This window comes from Camellia sinensis, chromosome 7 (assembly GCF_055761805.1).
Source record: "Camellia sinensis isolate YWXY chromosome 7, ASM5576180v1, whole genome shotgun sequence".
Taxonomy (NCBI): Eukaryota; Viridiplantae; Streptophyta; class Magnoliopsida; order Ericales; family Theaceae; genus Camellia; species Camellia sinensis.
Window position 1 is genome coordinate 55,963,458 of NC_138967.1, and position 18,976 is coordinate 55,982,433.

Sequence of the window (18,976 nt, forward strand, 5' to 3'; positions counted from 1 at the left end):
GTTTTCCCACAGACGATGCCAACTGATGATGCTGCGGGCTCCTGATGGACGGGTCAGATTGATCCACACTTCCCAAACTGTTACCTAGGGGCTGAGCTCACAGCAAAACCTGCACAAGAGTTCAACAGGGAATGGAGAGTTCCCCCAGCGAACCCTCCGACGAGCAAGTTAGAAAGAGAGAAATGGAATGTTGAGATAGATTGGTGATAGGGAAGCTTTACCTTTTCCTTGTCGTCGGTGCCTGCTTATATCCTCTGCTAATAATTTCCTTGTGCCTTCCGACCTGTCACCTTGGCCGAAAGTCTATGCTCTAGCTTGCCGTGTTCATGGTGATGCCGTTCTGTCCCGACGGGGAGGAGTTATCGCAATAAATGCTGTAGGAAGCCTCATTAATGGCTGATGTGTGGTGCAATAACTTTGCACGATCTTTGTCTGCTTATGTAGCTGGTTCTTCTCTTGACACGTGTTTAGATGTCATTGGTCCTTAATGCCACGTTGAGCTCCAGTAGTATTGGGCTTTAGTGTTTGAATCATGTATTAGGCTCTAAGTGATGGGCCAAATGCTCCTATAGGCCCTTCTATGTCAACATATATTATAGACATCTAATTCGACGAAATCAGTGAATTTTTAACATTAGAAGGGGTTGAAGATCATAATTTCAAGTATGGAAGAAAAATAAAATAAAATGAATACATAATAAATGGTTACCTCACTAATTTTATATGAGAACTAATTTTATACTAATTCATAGGATTATTAATCATTTTACTATTAATCCTGTTAATCAAATAAGGCCTAAGAGCATTCGGTTCTAATTAGGTGATGGACTCTAGCAAGTATGGCGGACATTAATAATAATAAAACATAACTCACTCATATATATAAAACAATGCTTGTAGAGATGTACGACTTGAAGGTCGTACATAGCTCCTAAAGAGACACAAATACCTTAATAAAAACTCTATATATTCAAATTTCTTCTTTTCCTTTCTTGTTGTCTTTATTATATTGTTACAATGATCAGTAACCTCTTTATAGAGAGGACTTGTTACATTCACCAAATAAGGAAAAGAAGAGAAAGAGTGAAATTCTATAAATATAAGATAAAGATAAATAAAAAAAAAAGTTTAAATTTGAAGATGAATATAGAAAGAGAAAATTAGATAAATCTTCAAAAAAATGAATAAACTCAATTGAAAATCAAGAGCGAAAGTAGATTCCGTAAATATAAGATAAAGATAAAAAAAAAAAAATCAAGTTTAAATTTGAGGATGAACTATAAGAATATAAAAAGAGAAAATTAATTAAATTACAGAAAAATGAGGTAGAGAGAAATTTATTAAACATCTGTTAGGTTTTTGTTCTTGGCAATCTCGTTTGACAAAATTCTTTTCAGTTGTAATTTTATTCGTTCTTTTATTTCAATGAGACTATGAGTTTTTATATGCGAATCCAACCTGAATTGTGTTTATGTAAAGGAGTTTGTGAGCTTAATCCTATCATGTTTGCCACTTCGCTGGCTATGTTGGGAATCGAGGTTGTTTTTCGGCTCGAGCGGAGATCGCGACTTTTTAGAAATTTCACTCGTCTGCAAAAGTACTGGGAGTTGTATTTTTTCGCTCGAGCGGTCTTTCCTGCGCTTGAGTGTAGATCCGTGTTCTGAAACATACGTTTTAGTTACTCGGCTCGAGTGGCATTCTTGCGCTCGAGCGAAGATCACAATTCTTTTTCCTATTAATATGCGATTTAGTCTGTTTCTAGAGACGACTTCCAAATTTTCTTTTTGGGCATTAAGATTTTCATCTAGAGCTTTTTTTGATAGTTTCTTTGATGTTTTTTTGAGTTTAACTCATGGTTTAAGAAGTATACGTCAAAGGATTGTTTGTTTTATTCAATAAAAAAAAAAGAATTGTTTTTTGGTGGATTTTGGGAAATTCGGACCTGAAGCTTTGGTGGATTCTGGAGTGACTCATCGTCGTGCATTCGACATCAACGTTGTGGGTTCAACGTTGGGCAAGATAATTCCGAGGTGAAGACGGTGGTGGAAGAGGCACATTGGGGTCGGTTCGATTTGGGTGTGGATTCACTAGGTAATTGAGAGTACACTTATGTAATTCCTTTATGTCTTCTTAGTGGATTGTTTTGTGGCTTTTGCCTGTGGTTTTTTTTTTAATTTTTTTATTTTTTTAATCACAATTGGAGATGCTCCAATTGTGATTTTTTCACGTAAAATCATTGTGGTGATTGTCTTTGATTATTTGATTGAGATTGTTATTTACTAGTTATAATTGATACATAATCACAAATCAATATTTAGGAGATTTTTAGATTTTTCAACATCAAATGAAAATTGAAAAAAAGAAATCAAGTTGAAATTTAAAAATTCAAAAATAAAATAAGATAAACTTGAAAAAAAAAAAAAATCTGTTGCTTGGTTCCATTTTTCCAAAAACACTTTTTAGAAAATTCTACTTTCTTATTTTCCTTGTTTTTTTGTTTTTACTGAATTTTTTTTAATATTTTAAGTAATTTTTTTAATTTTTAGACACACCTAACATAAATACACCTAAAAACTAAAAAAATTATAAAAAATTTACTAAATACCAAAAATACAAAAAAAATATATATACAAGAATTCAGTACATTTTTTGTATTTTTATATATTTATTAATTTTTTAAAATATTTTTTCACAATTTTTTTACTTTTTAGATACATCTAAGTAAGGTGTATCTAAAAAAGTAAAAAAAAAATTTAAAATTTTAAAATATTCACTAAAAACAAGGAAACATGGAAACCAAAAAAACTTAGTTTTCAAAAAACTTAATCTAGAAAACTCAAACCAAACACATAACTCTAATGCTAGAAGAACATAACATGGTAGTAGTTTAAAAATTGGATAAGCGTGAAATGTTGCCTATAATTTTTTAAAATTTGTAAAAAAAAAAAAAAAATCTCAAAAATAAGAACTGAGATGTAATAAGTTAAAATTAGATAAGAGTTAAACGACAATTATAAGTTTTAAAAATTTAAATTTTGTGGAGTTAGAAAATAAGCATTTATGATATCTTATTATACAAATTTTAACTTTATTTTGTGTCTACTACTAATAATTTTTAATAATTTTTGTATTCTAAAGCTACTTAATTAAAAAAAATTCAAGGGATCACCTTTTTATTTCTTAATTTTATTTTGTGTCAATAACCTATAAATTTCAACAATTTTTGTATTTAGAAGCTACTAAATAAAAATAAAAATAAAAATAGCATCACTTTTCTTTTTAAAATTTTAGTCAGCTTTATTTTAATTTTGTTTTGTGTTAATAACCTATAAATTTTAGTAATTTTTGTATTCTGAAGCTACTAAATAAAAAATAAAACATCACTTTTGTTTTTAAAATTTTAATTAGTTTTATTTTTATTTTGTGTTAAGAGTCAGTAAAGTGGTCTTCGTAGTACTATGCATGAGTATAAATAAATAATCAAAAATTAGTTTTAAAACTAAATAATAATATAAAATTTATCTAAAATATTTAGTAAAAGTAACTTATAATCAATTAAATTTTATTCATTTTTATTAGAGTTACACATAAATGACTTGTATATTTATGCCAACGTAACCTTCACCTAATCATTAAAAATTGTTTTGGTCTATACCCCAACTTATGAATCATTTGACCTATTTATTTATTAAATTGGTAAACAAATATCTATATCTATTTTTTATTTTTTAAATAAGAAATATGAACATATTTTATGCATATCTATTAAAAAAATTTGAACTTAGGTAAAAAATTATATATTTATATTAACACTATGAAATAAATAGTTATATATATTCATATATTAAAAAATTATCTAAGGCAGAGCCATCCTAAATTATGTCATACTTTAGTTTCAATCTTAGTAAAAATATTTGATAATAATAAATTTAAACATTATGTATAAATTATATGATAATTTATTGATTCGTGACTTGTATTTAATTTTGAATTAAATATTCAATGGGCCAATTTTTGGGCCCCGTTTTGATGATCCAAAACGTTCACATTTTATGATTCGTCGAGTACATCATCCTTGCAAAAAAGCAAGTTGATCAGATAACAGAAATCATGTGTTTGGATCAATTTTGTATGAACAGTTTATTTTCTTACTGTCTATTTTTTTCATACAAAACTAATACAAACATATGGTTATCGTTATCTGATTGACTTGATTTTTTACAAGGATGACGTACTCCACGAATTCTAAAATATAAATGGTTCAGATTATTAAAATGGAACCCAAAAGTAAGCCCACAAGATCCAACAACACCTCTCCAGTCCGACGGAGGATTGGAGAAAAGCCCAGACCATGTTAAAGAATCAATAATATTTAAATTTTAAGTTAAAGAATTAATTATTTTCCATATGTGTATAAATGATGTATCAAAATCATGCATTAATGCAATCTTAGGGAAACAATTTTGAAAATAAATTTGGTATGGTAAACACAATTAAGGAAGTAATTTGAAATGTTAACTACGGTGGCATAATATAAGGGTTTAATAAAACTCTATGTATTTAATTATGAATTAATTAAAATGCAACACATAATGACACTTAATATTTTCATTATTAAAGAAATTTAAAAAGAAATGAGTCGAGAGTTTGAATCTTAAAAGAAAACCCCATTAACACTACTGTGTATGAAAATAATGAGATTTGATATATACGTTAAGTAGTAGTGGTCATGGTGAGAGAAAAAAAAAATGTTATGAAATTTAATTATATAAATTATTATATGTTTTGTGGTGAAGAATTTGAAATAGTTTACTAGAAAATATTTTACGATGAAATATTTTTGAGTGTGTGATATATTAATTTTTTTTTAATTGAAAAACTCCTTTTTGAGTGTGTGATTTATTAATTATTTTTTCTTAATTGGAAAACTCATTCCTTGTTTGATAGTAAGGAATGAATGATTTTAGGAATAAAAAATACATTCTTTGTTTAAAAAAAGAAGTGTTGGTATGTGATTTATTAATTATTTTTTTAAATTGAAAAATCAATAAATTTAGATTAAGCACTTTAGAGTTTTGTTAGCTTTTCTCATTAAAAATTCCCTTTTACTTATATAATATAGAGAAAATTAGTGATAAATCCAATTTAGAGAGTGTCTAAGACATTAAGTTCAATGTATTTTTTTTATTAGTGAGAGGTCCCCCATTTGTGAAATAGTTTGGTAAAAGGTGCCTTTACTTGTTTTGAAGGATATTTTGTTTCTAATTTTATCCCTTAATTTATCTTTAGACTTTTTTTTGACTATCTGTTCAAATTTTTCATGTATTTGTTCAAATTATTTTCAATCTGTTCAATTTTTTTTGTCTATTTGTTTAATTTTTTCTATATAAATTTTCTATCTATTCAAATTTTATCTGTGAAAATTTTTTATCTGTCCAAATTTTTCAGAGCCTCACATCTGACTTTGAACCTCACATCTCCATCGTTGTTACCTTGCAACATCACAGCATCACATACACAATTACTTTAATTGTATTATATTATATATATAAGACCATTCAAAACTATCATAGATCATATTTTATAAAAAATTTATTTACAGGTTATTTTTTTCTAATTAAAAATTAGATTTGCTAATACAAGAGCCATTTTTAATTTTAGGCCTCGTTTGGAATTTTGTTTTTTTTAATTTTTTTGACTTTTTAACTAAAATATGATATAAAAAAATTAATATGTTTGAGATAATTTTTTAATTTTTTATGAAAAAATATATAAAAAATAAAAAAAAATCTTTAACTTTTTAGTATAAATTGTTAACTTTTTAATTTTTTTTAATAACTTTTAACTTTTTAATTTTTTTAATTACTTTTAACTTTTTAACTTTTAACTGTTTGCCCATTGGGAAAATCTAAGAAGACCAAACACAGATATCTCTCTCTCTCATTCTATTCATTTGTGTGCCGATGCCGTATATATGATATATATAGAAGAATATTTTAATCATTTCATCTAAACTTGCATTTTTAGACAAAGCATTTCAGCCTTTGGACCTAAAGTCAAATAAAGTTAAAACTTGATTTTATGAACAGAGTACCTATAATATATAGATTTAGGATGAGAAAATAAATTTTCTTACATTTTCATCTCATTTTTTTTTTTCCTTTCATAAATTTTATCCAAATCTAATATTCAAACACAACCTTATCACATCAGGATGCAAGCACAAGATTGATCATCCAAGATCAAGGCCATTCAAAGATTTCAGAATTGTTTCAAAAACATTACAAAAGGAAGTATGGAATTAAAACTTGATTTTAATTCCATACTTTGAATGAGTACACATTAGTCATGGCGGTATTATTATTTTCAGTTTTTATTTGTACACATAAGTCATGTGTACTAGGGGTGCAACTCGGGCGGGCTCAATCCGAGCAACCCGAGCCCAGCCCGAGTTTTTTTAGGGCTTGGGCAACTATATCTTGTAATCTGGACGGGCTTGGGCAGATTTTTGATGCCCGAATTGCAATTCGGGCCGGGCTTGGGCAGAACCAATGGCCAACCCGAGCAACCCGAACTCGAATTCAATTTAATATATTATATAAATTATATAATATATAATATATAATATATATATAATTTAATAAATTATGTAATATATATAAATTAAGTAAAAGAGTTAGTCTTAATTTTTATTTTTATTTTTATTTTTTGGTTAGTCTTCCATTAAGTAAAAGAGTTAGTCTTAATTTTTATTTTTTATTTATTTTTGGTTAGTTTTCTACCATTAGATTAGCATCTTTTATGTCTACCCTTAGATCTACCTACAGGTTTCTGAACTCGGGCAATTCGGGCAACCCGAGTTCAAAATACAAAGCTTGGGCCGGGCTTGGGCAACAATGTTCGGGTTCATGGTCGGGCTTGGGCGGGCTTGGGCAGTGCCAAATACAATTCGGGTCGGGCTTGGGCAGACCCCCAACCCGACCGAACCCGCCCGAGTTGCACCCCTAATGTGTACTTTGAATGTTATATTTATTTTTTGTTTGTACACATTAGTCAGGGCAGATTTATCTTGCTTGTTTTCATTTTTTAGAAGATACTTTTTAGAAAATTTTACATTCTTATTTTTCGTATTTTTTTGTTTTTACTAAATTTTTTTAATATTTTAAGTATTTTTTTTACTTTTTAGACACACCTAGCATAAATATACCTAAAAAGCAAAAAAATTATAAAAAAATATTTTAAAAATTCACTAAATACCAAAAATATAAAAAATATAATAATTCAGTACATTTTTTACATTTTTATGTATTTATTAATTTTTTAAAATATTTTTTTACAAATTTTTTACTTTTTAGATACATCTAACTAAGGTGCATCTAAAAAAGTAAAAAAAAAAATTTAAAATTTAAAGAATATTCACTAAAAACAAAAGAATACGAAAATAAAAAAACTCAATTTTTAAAAAATTTAATTCAAAAAACTCAAACCAAACACACTGATTATTTTCATTTTTTGCCTAGTAGGAAAATGTCATGGAGTTCGTTGTAAGTATGGCATTGTGTACAACATTAATATTTTGAAACAAGTTCATTAAAATTTGGGGTTGAGGGTTTTATTGTGATTACGGAAATACAAAATTATGAATCATTCAATAAATAAAGAAAATTGATATTTTTTTTCCTTTTATGGGCAAATAGTGAAGACTATGTAAGAAAGGAAATGCTACAATGTGCATTTGCATTTCGTAATAAAAATTATTATTTTTATGGCGAAACTTTTGATTTTTATATTGAAAATTATGAATTGTGAAATTATGGTATACATTCTTCAAGTTATGGATAATCATTTTTTTTTATAGTAAAAGTTACATTTTTTGTGAGGGTTAAAAAGTTATATATTTTATAAAAAGAAAAAATTATACATTTTGGGATAAAAGTCATATTTTGTAGTACCAATTATAATTTTTTTTTTGTAGGTGCATACCATATGCATTTTTTTTTTTTTTTTTTTGGGTGCATGTAGCAGCCTTTCCCATATACAACGGACACTTGTGTTGTAAATGTAGCCAGGCACATATTCCTACCTTGCCAACCTTTAGGTGTTTGAATGCGCGAGTTTTGTTAATTTATTAATCCTCTAACACTCTATCGAGTTTAAAAATATAATAAAATATAAATATTTAAATAGAATCATAAATGTAACGTCTCGAAATAATAATAGTAGCTCATCTCATAATATTCTTTACAATTGATAAAAACATTATATTTTTATTCCATTTATAATTCTTAATCATATAAAAGATGACATATGCGCGTATACATTCATAAATCCCAGATCATGAATCTATAGCATAAAACATGCGTACAAACATTGAAATAAAAGAAAACCCAAGTAATTATATGTTGTAATGGCTACATCTTTCAAAGTCGAAACTTAGGTACATCAAAATGAGTTCATCTCAATACAATTAAAAGCCAAGGCTTTCACAAAATCATTGCATGAAATAAATAAAAGGAAGCTCTTGGCTCCAAGTTCTCTCAAGTTATGTCTTTGGTGTAGGCATATTATCAGCACCTGAAAGTTATTTTCTACATAGAGTAAGTTAAAGCCCAGTAGAGATACTTTAACACAATATATGAATCTTAACAAAGTCATAAGGTGGATGCATATGCATGCCAATTGTCAAATGTTTTAAATTTCGATCTCAAAACAATACAATGCCAGATTATATATCAATTTATAAAAATAACCTTTTATATCCCAAAATAGGGCAATGGATACAAAACACTGAGAATCTCTAGGTACGTGTTTGCCAGTAGGCTATACAAACACTACCAAAGCCATTTTACGAGTACTAACCGGAATGATCGGCATCTAACCGTGCAGGTTTCTAGACTTTCACCACAGACACACAGGCTAACATAATAACCACAACCACACCCCCTAATCAGATTCACCAATGTATTCACCCATTTTTCTCAAAAAAAATACATTTTCAATATTTAAGTATGAAACAATGCTCAATGCAAGATATATGAGTAATTAGTTTCAATTCACCCAATCCTCATGCAATTTCTACAATAATCAAAGTTATTCTCCACCGATAGCCTAAAATAGATATTTCTATTCAACATAATTTTCAACAAAAGATATCATTTTCAAAATAGGAGTGATATTACATATCCAACTCCACCACCATCATCAACATATACATTAGTTCCATTCTTGCAAAACCTAACATCATTCCTTTTTCTTCCACAAACCAAACATCCATGATTTTAGAATAAAAATCCCTTTACTTTCAAGAACCAAATTTAAAACATATCTCAACCATAAACACATCCCTACAATCTTTCACAAGAACCCATTTGAAAATACCTCTTTTACAATTCAAAATCAAACCTAGGTTTAACCCAAACTCCCCAAATCATTAGATTCTTTCAATGGACAAATAACTAAGGTAAAAATCATACCAAAGGTTGAAGAAATCCATACCTCAAGATTAGAAGACAAGAGAGAGTGTAGACATCTCATTTTTGATTGCCCTTTGGGCACTTCAATCTGAACACTTGATGATGAAACATTACATTGTGCAAATTCTTTAATTTTTTAGCAAAAGGAATTCACTTTTGAGCTTCAAAACCTAAACCTTACACCCCTTCTTGACCAAAACCACTTTTCTTTTGGCCTAACCACCTAGAGAACTATAGGCCATCACATGGTCAGCAGGTCAATTCTATTTGGCTAGCCGTATCCCTTCATGGTTAGCCGACCATGTTTGCCGATAGCAGATATTTTTGATAGCTGTAGCTGCTCCCATGCACATGCTTTGGGTCAATTGTCTCTTTACAGATATTTCCGACGTGAGAAGCTATTTTTCTATAAATACAACACCCTCCCTCATGGTTTGGAATTAGAAAAAATCTCCAAAAGCCTATAGCTTGTCCAACACACTTTCCTTCTCTCTTGCAGTACACATATACAATAGATACACCATCTAAACTTGAACTTGAAACTTTTGTTGAGGTTCTTGAACACAATTTCAGTTACTTGAGAGTGGTTGGATTGTGGTTTGTAAACTAAGAAGAACATCATCTCTTTCAAGAGGTGATCTTTGAACTCTTCAAACATTTTTTTTCTCTCTTTTTCTTGTACTTTCATACTGATTTCAGAGTTGTTTTTAAGCTTAAAATGTGATTAAAACTTTATTAAAAGTGAGTGAGCTTGCCACCATTCCATTGGCTAGCTCATTAGTTGTGCACCTCTTTGTTTTTCTTTCATTTTTTTTACCTTCATTTCACTTCATTTGGTTAAATTTCAGTACCTTTTTAGCACTATTTTTAGATTGTTTTTGTTTGACATGACTTGAACATGGGCTTATAAAAGGGTTCTAGTCCTCTTCGCTACACGTACTCTTACTTTTTATGCTTTAAATATCATATTTGTGTTGTTGTAGGTCTTTCTGGATTTGGCGTGTTTAGGACATAGTAGCCAATCCATTGGAGTTGATCATTTTTACCTTGTTATAGCTTAACTTAGAACCTTGTGGTCATGGGAGGATTAGAGGTTAGGCTTAGCCACCTCGCCACAAGTTTGCTTATTTAGTGGTAAATTTCTTGCTTTCATATTCTTGTTGTTATAGCTCGGCTTTTTCGCCACCCCTTTTTAGAAGCTCGAAAGAAAGCCCTACAGTTCGGACTCCTGCGGTTCTGAATCTAATCTCACAAGTGCAATGTGAAACTGATAAACACCAAAGAGTCCAAATCCGACAAATCGTTTTGAAAAATTGATTTTAGGATCAAAATGCCAAAATTGGACTGCTTTGCCAGATACAGAGTCGCCACCTAAATATTTTATTTTGGGGAAATTTAGGAAACCCATGACTCGTGCCAAAGGCCATGTATCCATCATCACCAAAGTTGCCTCGGCTCGGGAACTTAGGTACGAGAGGGGAAGGCCATAAATTGAGCACCCCTGCTCGCTCGATCAAAGATTGGCCTCTACTAATCATGATATGATTTTTTTTTTTATAAACATTATGTGTTCTTGTTGATTATTTAAGCTAGCTTTACTATGTGATACGCACAAACAAGTATAGACTAGTTTGCTCAATTTAGAACAATTCAACTCATGTTTGTTTGCGAAAATGGTTTGAATTTGCCACCCTCAAGTGGGCTTAAAATTTGCGGATTTGCCACCAAACATAGTGGGCTTAAAATATGATTTGCCACTCAACAAAGTGGGCTTAAAACGCACATTTGTTGAATCGTTCCAATTCAAATAATAAGCCTTCATCCACAGGCATTCATGTAGTTTAGCATTTAAGCACATAGCCTCATGGCAAGCATGCTAATTATGGCAACATTGACACTTATGCAAGTATGCTAAAGCATAAAAACTCACCTAGTACTCCAAGCTAGGAAAACATGAGAGTTAGAAAAATATACATGATTCCTAACTATACAAGATGCCTAATGCAACACATACAATATGTAATTTAATAGGCTCGGCTACTAATATACATATGAAGCAATTTGAACAACATGCGATTAAACATGTATTCAAATAAGATATTGAAATAACAATATAGTTTGAATGATGCGCCGAGTCTCGGTGCATGCAAGACAAGAAGAATGTATGCAAGCATAAGATATGCTAATCGAAACATGCCCCCAATCTAACCATCGAAAGCGGGTAAATAAAAAGGAGAAAAACGTGAGGTTGAAAGACATACACACACGTACGCACACTTATTACAACATTACGCCCTTACGAAGGAAGGTCCAAATGAATAAGCAAACCAACTAGCTACACTAATTAAGCTAACTAATTATTACAAAACTTGAATTAATTAACTATTCTAGTTAACTAATCATTACAAACCGAACTCGAATAACTAGTTAAACTAACTAATTATTTAAAACACTTAATTAGCTACAACTAATTAATTACAACATGTATTTAAGCTAGATATTTAAGTATTAAATAAGCTTGAAAATGCAAGGGAGGCTCATGCACGTGCTTGGTTTCCACCAGCAAAAGCTGCTGTTTTGCTACTGTAACCCTCTAGTTGCACCTGTGATCACTGAAAATTATGCCCACTTCCAGAACATCTTTGCTCCACCTTACCAACAAACTGTGCAAATTTCACTGATAGCCGACAAGGGGTTGGTCCGTTACCAATGGTGGCTGGTCGGCTACCATTGGTGGTCGGTCAGCCACTAGTGGTAGTTGTCGGCCACTATTGGTTTGAACTTCCTTGCTGCAATAGAGAGCAAAACAAAACAAAACAGTGCACTTCTCAAGGGTTATTTGCATACTTTGCCTCTCCTTTTTATGGGGAAGTCAAATGAGGGACACAATTTGGTTCGCAAACCATCAATCAAGCAAATTCATTGCATGATGGCTTGTAAAACCAATTGTACAAGTTTAGTAAATACAAGAACAAGACTCAAAGACTCCATCACCCTATCATGCATGATCAAGGGCAATAGAGACCTAGGAAAATGACATATTTCATCACTTCTGAGTATGAAATGTCCCATTTTCCGTGTGTTCAAATTAATGTCCAATTTGAACACATGCAATGCAACACAAAGAATGCTTATCTTGCCTCTTTTACTTGCCAATTTTGTTTACTCATTTTAATTACCAAATCATTCCTTAATCCATTAAGTCCATTGGTGAGTGTCCTCTAATGGAAGGAGGGCTCAAACCATAAGTTGCTTTGGGCATGAAAGAGGCATTACACTAGGTGTAGGACCTCCATTTCACACTTAGGCAAACAAGTGGTTTGAAACCACTTTCAAAGAAAAAATAAAACCAAAAAAGGAAGGAGGTTGCGGAGATGATTAAGTGCTAAAATGAAGTAGAAAAAGCACTAAAACATGCAATCAACTCACACCAATGATGATTAAAGCCTTAAAACACCTTGCTAGTGAAAGGGGTTACACTACAACTATGCAAAACAAGACTCAAACAAACTAATCAACCCAAAACAGAGCTAAAACAGGTTATTTTAGAGGCTAAAATGTGCTGGACTTGAGCTAAGTTAAGCTATAAAAATATGCTAACATGTGAAACTAACTAGGCATGCAAACAAGACACAAGGAGGGAAGGCTAACCCCTCCAAATTTGGACCTCAAAATAAGTTTTTTGCTACTGAAAAACCTCTGAAATTCAGTAGTTAAAAGGCCCAAAAAAAGTTGATTTAAACGTGATGAATAAAGGCACAAAAGCTTTACAAACTAATAAGCAAGAATGGTGAACCACCCCCTAACTAAAAAAGGGCTCAAACCAGCACTTTTAGGCCACAAAAATAGAGTTTTTCTAAGTTCAAAACCAGCCCCAAAACAGTAAGAAAAGATGGTAAAACAAGCTTGCAAAACAAAGTAAACAAGGCAAGTAAACTACCTCTTGAAGCAAAGGGAAATTCTAGGTACAAAACCAAGCTAAAACCACCTTCAAGAGCTCCAAGAAGACCCTAAGTAATCTCAGCTCAAAGGTAAGAGGATTTGATTTAGGATGTGTATGCAAAAGTGTAGAGAAAATAAATAATTAGGCACAAAATTGAAAGAGAGAGAGAGAGAGAGAGAGAGAGAGAGAGAGAGAGAGATTTTTACTCTAAAATTTCTAACCTTTAAAAATGGGGGAGGAACCCCCCTTATATATAGAAAAACATGCCTTTAGCTTGGAAACATCCTACCATACACGTGTAGGGAGATGCAGCTAATTGTGCTAACAGTTGGCACAGCTGTCAACAAATATCTGGAAAAAGAGACTGGTGGCCGACTAGCCACACTAATGGCCGACAACCAAGGGCGACAGCCTCTGGTTTTGGCCGACAGGTCATCACAAGTTTCAGGCACCAAGTTTTGATCCAAAACAAGGTACAGAAAGGACAAGGTCTAAAGGCTCAAAGACAGGGCGTTCTGCTGAAGACTTCGGGCACTCAAAACGAACACATGCAACCATAATCAAATGCACAAGTGATGACGTCCAAGTCTTGAGGACGGTCAAAAATGGGGTATCTACGATTGCCCCTCTTTGACAGAACTCAGAAGTCATGAAATGACGGGAGTGAATGTCAAAGCCCAGAAACGACCCATTTTGACAAGGCCGAAGACTTGGACAAACAAACAAGCAAGACAAAAATGGTTGCGCCCGCAGGCTGCCTACGTATCCCTTTGCAAGGAATCAAACCAGTGTAGTTTTAGGGCAAGATGCAAACGATATGCACGATGCAGGAACATAACTTATGATCATGCAATGAGGCTGTAATGAAACATTTAGGTGCAAATGCTATGCAATGAAAATTCCACATTCCAACAAACCGAAACAAGGTATAGCAACCTCAAACACAAAAGTATGTAAACACGCCACACATGGGGATTACGAACCGAACCACATTTCGTACAGAAAGGATGTAAGAAAATTATGCAAACTTAACTATGTGACGTGTAGGAAAGACGAAGAGCGACCGTCGGGAGCACCCGAGGTCTCAACCGGGATCCTAATGTGTTACACACAGAAGGAAAAGGGTGGTGTGAACACCGGGACACACCCGAATGTGTTTAACCAAAACAAACAATCCCAACGCGTCTTACGCATGAGGGGAAAAGGTGGTCTAAACATTGGGACGCACCCGAATATTTTTTTAACCAAAGGGAGGTGTAAACACCGAGACGCATCCGAATGTTTTTAACCAAAGGGAGTGGTGTAAACACCGGGACACACCTGAATGTTTTTAACCAAAAGGAGTGGTGTACACACCGGGACGCACCCGAATATTTTTAACCAAAGGGAGTGGTATAACCACCGGGACGCACCCACATGCTTTTAACCAAAAGAATGTGTAAACACCGGGACACACCTGAATGCTTTTAACCAAAGGGAGTGGTGTAAACACTGGGACGCACCCGAATACTTTTAACCAAAAGGAGTGGTGTAAACACCGGGACTCACCCAAATGTTTTTAACCAACGGGAGTGGTGTAAACACCGGGATGCACCTGAATGTTGTTAACCAAAGGGAGTGGTGTAAACACCGAGACGCACCCGAATGTTTTTTAACAAAAAGGAGTGGTGTAAACACCGTGACACACCCGAGTGCTTTTAACCAAAGGGAGGTGTAAACACCGGGACACACCCGAATGCTTTTAACCAAAGGGAGTGGTGTAAACATCGAGACGTACCCAAATGCTTTTAACTAAAAGGAGGTGTAAACACCAGGACACACCCGAATGCTTTTAACCAAAAGGAGTGGTGTAAACACTGGGACGCACCTGAATGCTTTTAACCAAAAGGAGTGGTGTAAACACCGGGACGCACCCGAATGTTTTTAACCAAAAGGAATGATCCTAACGTGTCTCACACGCGAGGAGAATGAGTAAAAGGATGTGATTCGAAGGACACGAATGACTTCACCTGGAACCCCTCTGAACAGACCGTATATACAATATCGTGCCTGCGTAAAAAAAACTCAACAAGTATATCATATTAAGGGTGCATGTTCTATGCGCAATTACAATAATGGAAGGCATGTTCTATGCAAAGTATTGAATGCATGTGCTATGCTAAGTATAGAATGCATGCTCCATGTGCAATTAACATCATGTTCCATGCTAAATAACAAAATGCATGGTCTATGCAAAATACAAAATACATGCTCCATGCGCGATTAACAGCATGCTCCATGCTAAATAATAAAATGCGTGTTCCATGCGCGATTGAAATACGTATTCTGTCCAACAGCATATGTAAAATGCGCGTTCTACATATGTAATAAAGGAATGCATAGTCCACGTAAGAATGAAAGTGTATTCTAACGAAACAAGTTCAATAGCAACTTTTCGATTCACCTCTCGGAAGAGTTGCGACATGCAAAAAGGATACACCTCGTTCAACAAGTGACGAACAACGATCACTGAAAACATAATTTCAAGCTTCCTCGGAGAGAATTTGAACTCAACAGTGACCTTTCCTTACACCTCTCGGGAAACAGGGACAACCACAATATCAAGACACAAAATAAGAGCACTGGGCACTGGACGACCACCAAATGAGGGTGACGGCCACCTGTTGGCCACCATTTAAGATTGTCGGCCACTAGTGGTGGCCGGTCGGCCACCGATGGCAGATCGGGGCCAAGATGGTCTTTTCACCTCGGGCCTTTAAATATACCCACCCATACTTCATTTCTTCACTCTTCCAAAGCCAAAAATCCTCACTCACTCTCTCTAGACCTTCCTTCTCTCTAGATCCGAGCTTTATACGCATTTTCCAACATCCCACGCACATTTTCTTCGCTAAACCCTCTTAGTTTACTCCGTTTTGAACCTATTGAAATTTGATTTCTGTGCTTTTTCTTGGAGTTTCACCACTTGAGGCTTGTTCCCTTCGAGTTTCTCTCGAGTTTGGTGTCTTATTTCGGGATTTGACTTTTTCTTTCATTTTCTCTCTCCTAGGGTTTGACTTTTTCAAAGTTTACCCTATTTTCTCTATTTTCTTCACTGTTCATCGACTCTTCACCCATATTCTAGATGGCAGACGACATACCACATGATGGAGCTCCTCCAGAGGCGGAGTTCGAGGCGGAGCTTGATTTTGAGGCGAAGCTGGAGCCATTACCACTGGGAGTGAGGCCTTTTGATTCGGCGAGATACATCCTTGGATGCATATTCTGCCTCCTGGAGGCATTAGACACTTCACTGATTTTGCTATTGACGCACCAGCAGACCTCCTACTAAGGGAGCCAGATTCCCATCTTCCTGTCGTTGCCGTTGAGGTACAAACTCTATTCACTTGCACATCTGATGTTCTTTACTTGCATTTCTTACGCTGTCTCTTATCTGATTGTACTTTCATCACTGCCACTGCATTTGTTTTGCACTTCCTTTTCATCTAACGGTATTTACACTGGATCACCTGTCCTCTGCTACAAGGTGACTCTCGCGCATATAGGGGCTATGGGGCCACGACGGCTAGAGATTGGTATGACAAACTCCCCGTAAGAGTACAAGACATTGTTGACGAGGCCAGTTTCGGCCTATTCTGCTCTGGATTGACACGAGTTATAGCGAGCCGTCCACTTCTTGGAGCGCTAGTGGAGAGATGGTGGGACACCACCAACTCTCCCTACCTTTCCACTACCAGAGAGATGAAGATGACTCCTTACGACTTTGCCATAATTACAGGCCTATGCATAGGGGTGATCCGATTCCTCTTGATCCTGATACGGAGGAGTGGGAGGCTGCCTGGATTAAGCTACTGGGGGTGTGCCCACTTTTGTTTCGAACAGCTATGGTCAGATATAGTTGGTTCGAGGAGCAGTTTCGAGGGACTGAGCCAGAGACAGTAGAGGAGATAGAGCAGTACGCTCGGGGCTTTCAGATGTTCCTCTTCGGTACCACCCTGTTCGCGAACAAGGCGGACATTGTTGGATTGTACTTGCTGAGCGCATTGGTGGTCTTTCTTCGAGTGAGTTTCTATGATTGGGATGGGACGGGACGGGCCTCGCCACTCTATACGGCTATATGAGCTCGACCTCCCGCAGGAGTAGACACTTGATTGGAGGCTACTGGCGAGCCTGTGAGGACACATCTCAGTTTCCTCTTTACACTTTGCATTTTTTGTTCAGCATTTCTTGCTTTACATCTGTTCAATACATATACTTTCTGCTTTGCATTTTCTATATCTGTTTATTCACTGTATGCTTTCTGCTTTGCATTTTCTATATCTGTTTGAATTGTATTGATCACATATCACTGCGCTTTCTCCACAGCTATGGCTGTATGCATACTTCCTGACTCTTGCCCCAGAGCCTGCAGTGGAGGTTCCGTTGACAGTCCCCTATTCGCGGGTGTACAATGGTTAGCTTCACCGCAAGACTCGCGAGCCCTTCACTTTCTTCAGGCATTATTTTGACACCGTAGTTGCCCATGAGGTAACCTAGAACACGGTCATCATTTTTGCTCTGTATCTGTTCTAATTCACATATTAGCAACCAACGACGGCAAACAATCTATTCATTTTTTATTTGTAGATCACGTGGCAACCATGGGTTACGATACTGACGAGGGTTTGAGGCCGGTACATTGTGGCCTTGGGCATTTCGCGCTACCATATTCTACTTAAGGGTCTGGCTTGCCGAGCCTGGGACCTAGGTGAGAGAGTTGTGCATCAATCTCTGGGTCTGCCTGCCCCGTTCATACCGATGATGCCGCCAGAGTCCATGAGGTTAACAGACAACCTATCTGTTGACGGGGTTATGCAGTTCATGGTGGGCTTAGAGACAGAATACTTCCGAGTCGAGGGTGATTATACGGTCTTCATTCAGACACAGGTGAGAGAGTTAAGGGTCTGACTTGCCAAGCCTGGTACCTAGGTGAGAGAGTTGTGCATCAATCTCTGGGTCTGCCTGCCCCGTTCATACCGATGACGCCGCCAGAGTCCATGAGGTCAACAGACAACCAATCTGTTGATGGCGTTATGCAGTTCATGGTGGGCTTAGAGACAGAATAGTTCCGAGTCGAGGGTGATTATACGGTCTTCATTCAGACACACTTTATGCCACCTCTGACAGGTGTTTGTGGAGGTGAGGGGGCGAGAGCTCCTGCTGTGAGGGCGGGACCTAAAGCGACTAGGGTAGCCAGGGCCTGTGGAAGAGGGGCTTCTCAGGCGAGGTAGAGGACCGGCTAGCTGGAGCTGCCTATTGCTCTTATCTGTTGGCGGTATACTGGGGAAGCATATTAGATTCCGATTGAGCCTGTCGCAGCGGGGCATAGATATGTCAGAGCTCATGACGCACCCCTGGTATGTACCACATTTTAGTTTCTCATCTCTTTTTGATATTTGTTCCTTCTGGACATTGATTATTCCCAATGCATTTGCAGGCACCCCTAGGATACACCGAGGATCTGCTGGAGCTATTAGTCTCATTCGAGGGTGTGATATTGAGGAGAGAGGCATTGCTCGGC